Consider the following 15,342-nt stretch of genomic DNA (forward strand, 5'->3'; position numbering starts at 1 on the left):
GCAGAATCCAGATGCAAGACAGAGTTTTGGAGTCACATGGGCAAGTCATATATCCAGGAATGACTCAGTTCCTTACAAACCAGACCACATTCCCAGGAAAGCTCAGATGTGGATTGGCATCTCGAAGTTCATTGTCAGCTTAAGTGTTTCTTGATAAGTATTCACTTACTGAGAATACTGTTTTCTCAGGAAGCTGACCAACTGCTTCAGTGAGGCTACTTAAAATTAAACAAGTACGTAGCCAATATTCATAATTTTGAATACAAAAATGATACATGCATACAAATAGGAAGAATCTATCTAGTAGATCACAACCTTTGCAGAGATGTTACATGGCATATCTAGATAAAACACATTCCAGTTAAGTTATATTTATACTCTGAACCATATTTCTATAAAGAATTATGGGATGAAGCATCACACTTACATAGCTTTAGAACAGAGCGGGTACCTGTATGTGAGTTTTGCTCAGAATAGATATTAGTCTCATCTGAGTGAAATTACTCATAGACTAATAGACTCTAGGACTGGAAGGGCCCTCGAGAGGTCATCGAATCCAGTCCCCTGCCCTCATGGCAGGACCAAATACTGTCTAGACCATCCCTGACAGACATTTATCTAACCTACTCTTAAATATCTCCAGAGATGGAGATTCCACAACCTCCCTAGGCAATTTATTCCAGTGTTTAACGACCCTGACAGTTAGCAACTTTTTCCTAATGTCCAACCTAAATCTCCCTTGATGCAGTTTAAGCCCATTGCTTCTTGTTCTATCGTTAGAGGCTAAGGTGAACAAGTTCTCTCCCTCCTCCTGATGACACCCTTTTAGATACCTGAAAACTGCTATCATGTCCCCTCTCAGTCTTCTCTTTTCCAAACAAAATAAACCCAATTCTTTCAGCCTTCCTTCAAGGTCATGTTCTCAAGACCTTTAATCATTCTTGTTGCTCTTCTCTGGACCCTCTCCAATTTCACCACATCTTTCTTGAAATGCGGTGCCCAGAACTGGACACAATACTCCAGCTGAGGCCTAACCAGTGCAGAGTAGAGCGGAAGAATGACTTCTCGTGTCTTGTTCACAACACACCTGTTAATACATCCCAGAATCACGTTTGCTTTTTTTGCAACAGTATCACATTGTTGACTCATATTTAGCTTGTGGTCCACTATGACCCCTAGATCTCTTTCTGCCATACTCCTTCCTAGACAGTCTCTTCCCATTCTGTATGTGTGAAACTGATTGTTCCTTCCTAAGTGGAGCACTTTGCATTTGTCTTTATTGAATTTCATCCGGTTTACCTCAGACCATTTCTCCAATTTGTCCAGATCATTTTGAATTTTGACCCTGTCCTCCAAAGCAGTTGCAATCCCTCCCAGTTTGTTATCGTCTGCAAACTTAATAAGCGTACTTTCTATGCCAACATCTAAGTCATTGATGAAGTATCTGCAAGACTGGGCTCTGACTCACCACTGCTCAATAGCCTCCATTCCCAATATCCTGGTTTCCCTTTCAGATCCTTTCCCAGCATCATCACAAATGTTCAGACTCACCATGTGTTATCACATCATTAGCTTTTTCCTCCAATATTATTTCAACCACCAAGGGGTTTTTCATTGCTCTTAAGCCAAGCAAATGCTATAAAAGAATGTCATGTAAAATATTATCAAGATTTCCCCCCCTTTATCTTTCCTTTTAAGTTTAGTTTGTATGCAGCTTCTCCCAGGATAGGCTTTTTTCCTCCCAGGCTTTTTTTAAAAAATGGTTAGGAAAACAATGCAGCAATCTGAGCAGCTCTTCAAAACCATACCAGTGTTCTTGAACAATGGAGAAAAAGCATTAGACCTATATGGACGAAGAAGCCATTTTAATCTCCCAGGGATCTGTGACTCAGACTTCAAGGCCAGAAGGGACCATCATGATCACCAAGTCTGACCTCCTGCACATTGCCGGCCACAGAGCCTTATCACTCCAGAAATAGATCCATAAGCTCTGGCTATGTTACTTAAGTCCTCAAATTATGATTTAAAGACTTCCTGGTAGAAGAATTCACCACTTACACTAGTTTAAACCAGCACGTGATCCGTGCCCCATGCTGCAGAGGAAGGCAAGACACCTCCAGAGTCTCTGCCAATCAAACCGGGGGGAGAGGAGGGAATTCCTTTCCAACCCAAAATATGGCAGTCAGTTGGACCCTGAGCATTTCAGCAAGACACCTGGAAAGAATTCTCTGTAGTAACTCACAGGTCTCCCCATGTAGTGTATGTCATCACTGGTCATTGGGGATATTTGCTACTAGCAGTCACAGATTGGCTAAATGCCATTGTAAGCAGTCTCATCATACATCCCCCTTCATAAATTTATCAAGCTTAGTCTTGAAGCCAATTAGGTTTTTTTCCCCGCTGCCACCTTTGGAAGGCTATTCCAGAACTTCACTCCTAGGATGATTAAAAACATTCATCTAATTTCAAAGCCTAAGCTTGTTGATGGCCAGTTTGTTTCCATTTGTTCTTGTGTCCACATTGGCACTTAATTTAAATAACTCCTCTCCCTCCCTGTATTTATAAAGAGCAATCACCTCTCCCTTCAGCCTTTGTTTGGTTAGACTAAACAAGCCAAGCTCTAAATCTACTCTCAGAAGCTACGTTTTCCATTATTCTGATCATCCTAGTAGCCCCTCTCTGCACCTGTTCATCTTTCTTAAACATGGGAGACCAGAATTACACACAGTATTCCAGATCAGATCTCAACAGTGCCTTGTATAATGGTACTAACACTTCCTGTTCTCTATCGGAAATATCTCGCCTGCTGCATGCTAGGATCACATTAGCCTCTCTCATAGCCACATCACATTGGCAGCTCATAGTCATACTGTGATCAACCAATACACCCAAACCTTTATCCTCCTCTGTCACTTCCAACTGATAAATCCCCATCTTATAGCAAGTGAAAATTATGGGAAATTCCTTGAGAACATCATTTTAATTTTGATAAAAGGAAACTCTTTCACTTTATTTTTTTTTATTCCTTCTGTAGTGAATGCAAAAGCTACCGGCTAGCAACAATACAGAAAATTGAGTTGAACTTTTTGGTACCAGAAGATAGCTGACAAGCTATCTGATGTGATGTGACTCAATGGATTAATGCATCCATTAGCGTGTAAAGGGCTTAAAGGTAGCTAAAGAGCCACATATTAAGGGCACCTAGTAGAAGGATTAGTGTAGTGTATTACTTTCAGACACTATGTCTCTGTTTGCACTCCAGAGTAAAGAAACATATTGGAATGCAATGCCAAAAGAGTGTACAATCGGGGGAAAATGCCTATAAAGACATAAATAATAGCCTATTTTATGGGAGTGGGGCCTTGGTTACCTGCTCCCAGCAACCAAAATCTTTTCTTGCCCTACACAGTCTGCTACAAACATGGATAAAGGATCTTTGACACATTTTCGTACAGTTCTAGCAAGCAGGAACCAATTGTATGCTAATTAGCACAGTTGACACCTATATGTTATGTGCTTAGCACATTTCCTGTTGAACACTCCCATGGGGTCCTCAAGTGGTGCTCAGTATCAAAGAACTGGGCTCATAATTAGGACTATGGTAGATAGAATTGAAAAAAGCCCCCTTGTGGTAGATGAATCCATCCCCTTGCATGAGAAAGATTAATTCATTCTCTATCAATGTATTATACTATACTGCTCTTAATGTTAGTCAACCCTTTGGTTGACCTGTCAAATATATGCAGTACATTGAGGACCTGATTCACCATTTCCCTGACTCTTATATAGTCATACACACTAGTGCAAAGTGAGTGCAATCCCCTGCCAACTCAGAGCAGTAATGTTTGACACCAGCCTCTGTACTCATTTATAGCTATGCAAAATAGGATGGCAACAGTGAATTGAGACTGAAATATTCCCCAGTTTTAAACACCCATCATCTAAACCTGCCAGCTTTAGGAACTTATGCTATACCCATGGTTGTTTACAATGTAATTGTCTCAAACAGGAGCGGCAATATAATCAAGGTCCTTTATAGTGAAAAGAAACTTAAAGCTTGATTTGTTTTGATGCTCATGTTCGTGCTGATGTCTCAGAACCTAGCTCTGAGCAAAGAATATGTTGCAGGAAATAGACCTGTAATCTCAAGGCAAAGAAGGTAATCCTGCATCCTGAAGGATGAACAAAAATAAATTCCATATGGACATTGCTGTCACATTCTTTTACCAGGTGCTGGAAAAGCACAGAAACTCCTCAATAGATAGCTTGCATGCAGTCACACCTATTTTTTAGGGTATCAGAGCTTTTCACCTAACTATGGACACTAAATATATCCAGTGCTCAAGAAACATAGAGTAAACTGTTAAAGAGTCAACAAGGGTAAAATGAAAGGGAAGCTACATGAATTGACGTAAAATGATGTTTGCCACTGGAACCTCCATGCAGAGCACACAGTGTTCCTCCTCTAATCAGAAGCAGACTTCCTCTTCCAGCTGAGCCACATACTCTGTTTATTCACTTTTTGTATTAGCAGCATGGATCCTTCAGTGAAAACTTCATTTCTCATAATATCTTCAGGGAAATCCATGAGGCTGGTGATAGATTATCACCTCTATTACCACTGTGTAACAGCTGATTCTTCCCCACTTTGCTAGGTGAAATGGTCTAGCTGTGTTAATTGCAGTGATAACAAACCAGGTTCTCAGTGGATGGCCACAGGATAGCAGGAGCAACTTCACAGACATGGGCTTTCCTGCCCAGTCTTCAAGGCCCATATTGTATAAATTCAATACAGCGCCAGATATCCCTGAATCCAGACACCAGATAATGACTTGAGTCCACCTGCCTGCTGTACATCACCTTCCTCCACCTGATTCTTACATTCTCTCTCCATCCCATGTCTTCTTTTCTCCATGTCTTTTCTCACCTAACGGCTCTCCTCACAATCTGTCTTCCTCCCCCGTATTGCACTCACACAGCTTCCCTCCCTTCTGTTACCAGAGCTCGAATAATTCTCTATCCACCATAAAAAAAAAATCCACTTCCTAAATTTAAACAACTGGAAAGCATGTGCATGTGTGCGCATACCATGGCAACAGCAAGAGATGTATATGATATACTGAAGTAATGGCCTAATATAGTTGCTAGAAAAATTTCTGTTTAAAATCTTTTGACGGCAAGTAGAGTTTTTGATGAACCATTTTTTTATAAAAGCTTTGCTTTCTATAAAAATTTTTTATCTTTTAGATGAATTTTTTTTATTTGTAGTGTTTTCATGAAAACTTGAAGTGTTTCATAATAAAAACAATTTTTCAAACAGGTCTATTGACTAACCTCATATTTGTAACCCGGGAGGAATTTTCATCTCTTCTAATTGAGTCATGTCTTATAACTAAATTTTAAACAAACAGTTTGGACTAATAACTGTGTCTTTCTTATTTGTGCAGCACACTTTTCACAGCTCAAAAACTGTTAATCAGTGACCATCATTACTTAAAATGGATACAGTTTTGTATCTGGAGGATGAACAATAACATTTCTTTTTTTCCTCAGTGACTTTGCAGTGAATGTAGAAAGAGGTAAGGAGGAATCAAAAGATTTAAAAAACATAGAATTATTAGTTTCATACAAACAAAATTTTGGATATGTTGCTATAATAAGTTCTTTTGGCCTCCTCATTTATTTTCTGATTGAATTGCTCATGTAGGGTTTTTTTGGAATCCATAAACATCTGTTTAGAAATTTAGGCACCAATCCTATGGATCTCTATGTAAGAGGAGAGATCTGCTTGTGCAGCATTCATTGCTGGATCAGGGTATTATCTGGAAAAAAAATCCAGATGCCAGACTGATTACATGTTTCTGATATTTCTTCATGTGGTTATGGTGGCCTGCGGTTCTTTCCCCGTTTAGGATGGGATTTTCAACAGGGCTCAGTGTTGGCCTAACTCTGCTCTCACAGAAGCAACTAATAAAATTCTCTTGACTTAATGGGAATTGTTTTATAGACAGCAGATACAATATTATATTTACAGTATAAATGTATCCTGCCAAATTTTGTAGAGAAGACAATTTATGCACTAATTCTTCAGGTGACAAGAGTAGTTATCAGCCAGTCCAGATCATATGTTTATTTAAAAGGTTCTGTAGTTGTTCAGAATGGAAGTTGAGTGTAGAATGGGAGACGTAAATATCAATGTTTGTTATATAAAATAGCTGTAATCTACTCTCTGGTTTATTGCTGATCAGTAGATGTATATAAAAAGTAGAATATAGAAATGATGAACAATTATTAGACTGTCTCCCGTCTCACCTCAATTTCAAGTGTTGGTTTATTCCACAGTAGAGTTTTAAAAGAATAATATATGTATGAATTAGATATTGATTTAGTTTGATTTAGAATATACCAGTGTAAGCTTTTACCTTTTATTAACTAGAGTGGGTAAACTATATAAAAGTATGCAGTGATCTGAAGTTTTATTTTATATTTGCCCACAAATATATGCTCTGTAATCATCTTGTATTACTGAAAACCATTTCATTAAATGAAGGAAGAAGAATAATAAATAGTAAGGGCCAGAATATAATTCCCTTAGTCAGACTGATGGACATGAACAGTCCCATTCCATGGGGTAGCACTGTGGTCCCAAATGTACAGTCCACATCTGAGATTATTAAAATTTTGTCTGGAATTCATACCTGTTATCACAGATAAAATGAACGATACTTTTGGAAAGGTTTTGACAGGTTCTTCCTAGGGATATGAGCCTCAAAACATTTGGACCGATGTTCATTTTTATAAATCTGTTGTCTACAAAATAAAGGAGTCATTGCCATTTTTTCTTTTTAAATACATATTATGTTGAAAATTCAAATTCTGTAAGTATTTTGCTTATATACATAAATGGAAAGTGTTGCTGATGTACACCTAAGGATTGTTTAAGTCCAGAAAACTAGATTTTCCACTGTTTTTCATGTTTCCTGTAATTTTCTGAATTCAGTGTTTGGTTCTAGTAGATGTAGTGTTAATTCTAGTCATTTTGATTGCTCAGAGAGAATTGCTTAAATACATATTAAGTATATATATAGTGCTGTATCCGCAACACCAAAGCCTAATATGTATATACTGTAAATAGACACTGAGTGGCTCTAAAGAAATATTAAAAAGGAGGGAAAATAGTGGACATCCTTATCTGGCACAGTTTCAGCTCAAAGGGATAGGATATGTAGCCAGTTGTTATATAAATGTATGCTATACAATACAGTCTCTCCATCTTTTTTTTTTCTGTTAGGCCCAAACCCAAATTTCTTGATTATAGCTAGAAGATACTGTATGGCCATTCAACTCCATCACATGCCTTTCTGGCAGCCTATATACAGCAATGGCACAGTGTTTTGATTATTAGGTTTCAAGTATTAACTGTATTATTCCTTGAGCATAGTCAGCTCCTAACCTTCCATTTATAAAACCCCACTCAACCTTCCTGTATAATTGTGAAAAAATGGCTGTTTAGGCCTGCAGCCAAGATTTGTTGCTAACGTTTTCCAGTTTACATCTAGGAAAGCAATTGGCTGGAAACCTCTGTGTTGGTTTCCTGTTTTATCCTATTCTGGGATTAGTGTAATCAGAGCTGTTTTCATATTCTCTGGGATAGTGCCAATGTTGAAGAAGTCCATCTACATTTGTAGAACAATTATGTGTTATTTAAAGGTTTTACAGATATTGCACAAAACTATCTAGCCCTGGTCAGTGATAATAGTAGTTGGTTTTTTTATTTTTAAATTGTAGCCTACATTTCTTATTCATGCTGACTATATGGACTTTACATTCAATTGTGTTCATTCAGATGATAGTTTTGAAAGCAGCACCTCTATCTGTCTTTCACAGATATTCATCTAAATGTCAGTTCAACAAAGAGTGATAAAAAAATTAAAAAAATAAAAAAATCTAACAGTATTACTTATAGCAACAGGTTTATTAGTACAAATATAAGAAAGGGAGGGGTTTTCCTTTCCTTAGTGCTGATCCTATAAAAAAGTTCTGGTAAAAAAAAAATTTTTTTTGAAGAAAAACAATATAACTGAATTTCAATTTTTTTTTAACATAACTATCCCGTAATGTGTCAGCATCTAGTTAGAAGGTGATCAGGAAACCCACCAAGTTGCCAAACCTGTAACAGTGAAGAAGGGAGAATTGCTTCTCAGTTATCAAAAGCCAGACAGTTGAAACTCTGCACAGCAATGATATTGGCATATATAAGCTAGACAGTGGGAGATGATGAGAGGATTGTGTCCACCCTCTTAGACAATTGTGGTCTCACAGAGCTGTGCTCCACACCTCTCAGAGAATTAAACACTTAAGTCCAGGCTGCAGGGAGGCACTTAACTCTACTTGTAATACAAAGCTAGGAACCTCACTCCAAGAGTCAGGTGTCTTGAGTACCTAGGCTATTTATTGAAAGAGGTAGTGCCTGTGAACTCTACACAAAATAGCCAGGAGTGGACAGAGGAAATGGAGACCTCCCTTACAATTTATAGGCCAGTGGTTAGGTACTCACCCAGGTTGTGGGAGCCCTTGGTTCACCTCCCTTCCCCACCCCCACCCTCCTGATGAAGAGGAATGATTTGAACAAGGGTCTCCCACCTCTCAGGTGAGTGCACTAACCACTGGCCTATAGAATTTTGGGCCCAAGCAATATTTAATTATTTAATATAAAGTGGAATGCCTTCTACAAGAGAGATGAAGAGTGACTCACATCTGAACATCCCATAGTTCAGTGGTTAGGATACTTACCTGAAAGGTCGTGAACCTTGTTCAAATCCCTCCTCCTCAGGCAGTGGGGGAAAATTAACTGGGGGCTCCCATGTCCCAGAAGCATACTCACAGTACTGGGCTACAGTTTATTTATAAGGAAGACTATTACTGCCCCTAAGAGGGGTGAACCTATTGACTTTGGCCATTGGGCCACACAGCCCAGCTCTTAGGGATGAGTACATTGACTTTTTGCCATTAGACCTCATTACCCTGCTAAGTAGGGTGAGTATATTGACTCTGGTTTAGGAGGTTGTGTGGGGTGCACTCACCCCACACTGGATGGGGTTTTTCCCCAACCCTGCCACATGGGCATGTACCAACTTGCAGCAATAAAGAGCATCGTAGTGGTTTGAAAGTGTCTACGATAGGCACTTATACTGAGTGTTTTGAATATACTTGAAGAAATATTATACAATTGTGATTGTTCTTCTATGTCACATGTCTGGACCACTAACCTATGCCTCAAAATGAAACTCTCAAGGAAATATCCACAGTAGGTAAGGTAGGAAACCTGGAGTGACTGTGCACAAGGAAATCATATGCATTACCAAGTCTCAAGCCACATGCCAAGATTTCTGTACCAGGATCGATCTATTTTGCTTCAGAAGCCAAATCTTACATGTGTAGAGCTGGGAAGTATATACAAAGGGCTTTACAGAACACAGCATCAAAAGGAAAACCCTGATGTGTTGGCTCTACAAGCTTCCTCTAGGGGGATTTTACAGCATCTGTAATGTCCTATGTCAGTACACATGTCAAAATTCTAAAGATACCCATGTTTATCTTGAGAAAAATGGCTACGCCAGCAAAATTTATTAATTTATTTTCCACTGGAAAAGCTATTTCACCATTGTAGTCATCATTTGTAATGACTGGTTACATTGTCCAACCAACTTTTGGAGTTTGCTTATACAAGGAACTTTTCACAGAAATTTAAGTTCTCTAAATTTATAGAGGCAGAAATTGTATTTAGCATGCATCCAAATTCATACTGAAAATGAAGGCAGGACACATTTAGATCAAAACTGACTGTAAGCTGCTGAGCTCACAACAGGGAATTGGACTTAAATGGTTTAAATACTTCAGATTCCTATAAGATCCTCTCTTCCTGTAACAATTTCCTAGCAAAAGAACATCATCCTCATTGCACTGAGACAAACTGAAGCTTTCCCACTCCTTCAGAACATCCACACCTCTTTAGCCAGACTGAGAGAAGTATAATATATACACAAAAATTAAATGGAGGAGGAGGAGGAGGAGGAGGAAGGAGTGTGAAGTAAAACAGAACAAGATTCGCTCTATGAGGAAAAAAGTGATGACCAAGAAACTTGCATCCACAGTAACCTTCAAATTTATGGAGGCAAATTATCAAGAGTCTTCTAAAGTAGTGACCAATTTCACCCATCCATAAATATTCTCATGTGTACACATGAGATAATTAAACATATACTTGCTTGATTTGCACATGAAAAATTGAGTCAAAGTTGGAGGTATCTTTGAAAATGTGGTACATAACATCTATTTTTTAAAACTTTTTTTAATACAATGGATAGAGCCCTGCACAGATACAAAATTTGTATCCATATCCAATCCTCAAACATGGTCCGTGGATATCTGCAGGCCCTGACAATGGATGTTACTTTGGGCAGAAGGCAAATGGGAAGCAGGATGAATCTCTTTACTTCTGATCAGAAAATAATTCACAAGCATGTTCTTTTTTTCCTGCTTCACAGACAAAGTGTTTTTTGTTCTTGCCTTGAACTTTTTACAGAAGCAAAAGGCAACATTCACAAGTGGTAAACTCATTTCACCATGAAAAAGTGGGGTCCCTTTTTTACCCTGCATTCACCTCTTTCCTTCCAATGAATCCTGGGACCATTCTTAGATGTTATCAAGGGTTAGCCTGGTGGCCTGTGCCTGCCCTCCTGTCTTTTACTCTGAAGGTCAAATGGCCACCTCCTGGGTCTTTGGTTTTGAGAGCGGGGAGGGAGATGGTTGCAAATTTGCAGCTGTGCAAATATCCTCTGCTCACGTGTGCATAACATTTCAAACAAAGCACCCAGGCTAAGTCTGAGAAGATTCAAGATACACTGCAAATATTTTACACTGCTCCAAAGGCAATGCCACCATGGTCAAGTGCCTGACATTTCTCTGACTGGGAAACAGCAGGTCACTGATCAGGTTGGCTGATCACAATATATAACCCAATTCTCAAGTCTGAAAAATTAAATCAAGAAACATATCTTGCACTTCACCCCTATCCAACTGTTATGTTTTTCTATATACTAAGAGCTACCATATACTTTCAGCCTGAATGACTTTATTTAGGGAAAACAACAAAAAAAACCAAAACGACACCAGTTGCATAGCTACATACATTACGGTAAAGAAACCTGATTGCATTTCCTAGTGTTGGGGCAATGTCCGATAGTAGTAGCCATCTGTGACCCATTCTGGAAAAGTAATAGCAAAATCCCAGATTCTGTGACTTCTGCAGCTTTACCTGCACCTTATTCATTGTTTCTGTAACATGTATGTTTCTTGAGGCCCTGTGAACTTTAGGGAAAATTATCTTCACTGTATTAGGTTGTTTTTATTTATTTTATTTTTAGAAAAGTGACCTTGCTTGGGCAAAACAAGAACCATCACCTAAACCTGAAATACACTTTTCAAAGGGTTTGGGGGAAAAAAATACTGATTCTCCCTCCCACCCCCCCAATTATCTTTCCTTTTCATTTTTCTCTGCACTTTAGCTTCCTGTCCTGACCAGAACTACAATGTATCTGGGAAAAACCTGCTCTACAAAATTGGGCTGGATACCTTGTAAGAACTAAGATGTTCAGATAAAGATCCAAACTTTTTATTATCTGATACAACCTGAACCTTTTTACAATGACCTATTTATAATCCATGAAAAATTATCCTTGGATTTGTCAGGTGTTGTCAACTTGAGAGACAAAAGTGGAGAGGACCATAAAAAGCCCCGTTGCCATGTCTGTTTCCCATTGATGTGCAGAAAGCAGTAAAGAGTCCCATCCTGGGTCCCAGTTGCCTTTTCTATTCTTTTTACAAATTAATCTGACAATGAGAAGCCATTAACATAACTATGAAGAAGACTCTTTACAAGATCATTCAATCCCCAGGATAAGACTCATTTTCCCTATAACAAAGGACAAGATATTGGATTATGCTATATTCCCTGCCATAAATTTATTATTTCCTTTAAAACCATCAATTTAGAGGGTAATACCATAGCATTCGTTCAAATACCTTTAAAACTGAAACCTTTCCAGAAGGCAGAAAATTAAGTTTCCTGCCTGAGAGCTATTGAGAGATGAAAATCAGCTTTTGCTTCCTGCTTCTCTTTATAAGTCCTGTCTGATGCAAAAATGCCACTTACACTTTTGAAAACTGATATTAGTCTCCTAAGAGAGAACCAAAAGTGCCAAATCTTGAGGCACTGAAAATTATTTCTTGAAATTGGTTATGGTATTTTAGAGAGTTTGTTAGATAAAAAGAAAGGAGTCAGGATGATAAGAATGCAAAACGTGCAAAAGTCATGATTTTATAAGTGGTATAACCTTATGATAATCCAACCTTATCTCTGTTGTCTGATATCAGTTCTACATGTGTCTTGTCATGCCTTAGATCACTGGCTCTCAACCAGGAGTCTGAAGCCCCCTGGGGGCCATGAGCAGGTTTCAGGGGGGCCGCCAAGCAGGGTCAGCATTAAACTTAGAATGTTGAAGCCCCACCGCATAGGGCTGAAGCCCAGAGCCCTGTACCCAGGGCTGAAGCTTAAGCCTGAGCACATGGAGGGGGGGGGGGCTGTGGCATGGGGCCCCCAGCAATTGCCCTGCTTGCTACCTCCTGATGCTGGTCCTGGTTTTTATATGCAGAAAAATAGTTATTGTGGCACAGGTGGGACCTCAGAAAGAAAGAGGTTGAGAACCCCAGCCTTAGATGGCTCTCTATGGCCAGACTTTTTGGAGTAAGAGCCATATCTTTTAAATCCAAATCCCTGGTACCACTGTATAAATAATCAATCATAGTAAATGGAAAAATCTTAAAATGCTTGATTTGATTTAAATGTTAATTTGTTTTTTTTCTTTTTATTTGATATTTTGAGGCCTGAATTTTTAATTGGACTTCAGTTGTATTTTGTAGGTGCCAATCTACAAACCACTTGGGCCAGGAATGAAAGAGGAGCTCAGTAACTCATCCAACTGAAACTGCAGGTGGAAGAATGTAACTGCCTATGTTGGAATTTCACCAAGAAAAGAATAAGTTAATAATCCTCTTCTTGCAAGAAATATGATGGAATCTTTAAAGATAAGTGGCCTCTGTTAATATCCCATGTGAAAGGATTTTGATCAAAGGAATAAAACAATAATACTTGGTACTAACTCTGTTCAGCTCAGAGATGTGAAGGTATCACTTCCCTGTTGAGATTCTACCCATTGGATGTTCACATGATTGTTTCAGTGTGTGAGACACAAATATTCTAATGAGCACGTTTACCTTTCACCCAGGTATCTTAAACAGCAGAAACTGGGATGCAAAACATCATCACAGAAGTGTCAGAACATGATAAATGGTTTCAATTTCTGACTCTGATGCAGCTTTATACAAAAAGTGAGTAGGAGCCTTTCCCATGCTAAGGATTTTTTAAAAAAATATTCTTAACGGTGATTTTATAAAGTAGATGTTCATGAAAGATGAACAACAAAGAAGTGAACAGAAGACTTCAGTGGAGGCCTATGCATAGTGAGAAAGACACTGTCTATATTGGTTATATTGCTGGAACTGATAACTGTCTTCTGTTCTCTGCATTGATTCAAATTTATGAACTAGCTCAAAATCTTGGGTCTAGAAGCAATTGATACGGTCTTCAAAATGATAGTCCTGCAATCATATTTAGTGATACATAGTCCTGTTTTCTTTGAATTCATTTGTAAGGTTATGGAGAGTATCTAGTGTAGGGGTTAGATAAAACCCCAGGAAATTCAGTTTCTAGATAAAATCTCCTTTTCCAAAGACCTGATACATGCTCTTCATCACATCTAACCTTGCTCTCTGAGCCTGCACAATGCCTCAGCACAATTCAATGATCTACTGAATATCATGATTCTGCCACGTGGAAAACAGTAAAAAGCATGTGGTATCAATTAGACCTCACTATTTCCCTGGGAATTCAAACACCTCTTCCTCTCATTTTAATTTTTTATATACGTATGTATATTATACAAACTGCTTATACAGTTTGGATTTACATTAACCAGAAACAGTTGCTGTAAATTTCTATTCAAACTGTTCTACCAGCCCTAGGTACTAAAAGGAATATATCCTCTGCATTTGATGGACTTTATAGGTACTAAGTACTTCATGCTCAGAGGGAACACAAAAACAATACTGGAAAGGAAACTATAGAATTATTTTACTTAACCTCATATTTATCATAATAGTGAGGAGATGTTTGTAAAACTAAGCCTATTATTGTTTGCCCTTATTTTTATACACAGTTAGTGTGCATGGTGATTTACAGGCTCGAATGAAGACAAGAGCCACGCCCTGAGGAATTTACAGTCTAAATTAGATAGCATAATAATAGAAGACAATAGGAGGGGAAAGGAGACACACAGGACAATGAGACTTGCATTTGTCAATAACAGACAGAGTAAGGGGTGGATTAGATCTGACCCTTGCACTGGTGGATAGTCTCTCTCTCTCCTGTTCAATGGTCAGAAACCAATTCAGACCTCTGTGAGAGCACCATCCGAATGGATAGTGCTGGGTGAACACATTTCCTGTATTCTCTGGAAACGTGGGAATGCCTTTAAATGTAGGCCAGGGCCTCTAAGGCACAAGTTGGCCCTAAGCACCCAATTCAGCAAGATACTTCTGATTAATTCTAAGCAGGTGCTTAAATACCACTGAAGTTAAGGTTTATCTTCTTTCAAATAGAAAGAGGTGATTAACCTCAACAATATTGAAAATAACCAGTTCAGATAAGTCAGCCACTGCATAGCTTTGGAAATGGCTTGGTGTAAGCCTGTGATGCCGCTAACACAAATCAACATGGTCCTTAGTTTGCTACTGTTGTCCACACTCACATTCACATATCATCCAGAGATGCAGGAGATGGCAGCATCTGCCATGTGATGTTCTGAAATGGTTCAATGAGGACTATTGTTTCCAAGGTAGGTTAAAGCCTGGCAGTTCTTTTGTAGGGTTGACAATGAGGTATTTGTTTGGAACATTAGCATTATCCCAGAATTCTTTCTAGTGTTTCTCAGGATTGAATGAGAATGCCTTGGAATGTCTATGCAGCACTTTGAAGCAAGCCTCCCAGCCCCAGACTCAGCCTAGTGGGGCTCACGCTAGTGCTCTAAAAATAAGTGTACAGACAACGCTTTGAAGCTGAGACTCAGGCTGGAGCTTAGGCTCAGAAACCCTCTCCTCTCCCCCATCCCTGCACCCCAGGCCTCCGAACCTAAGCTGCAACTTCAACTGTCCATACAAATATAT

This window comes from Gopherus evgoodei, chromosome 5 (assembly GCF_007399415.2).
Source record: "Gopherus evgoodei ecotype Sinaloan lineage chromosome 5, rGopEvg1_v1.p, whole genome shotgun sequence".
In the NCBI taxonomy this organism is placed as follows: Eukaryota; Metazoa; Chordata; order Testudines; family Testudinidae; genus Gopherus; species Gopherus evgoodei.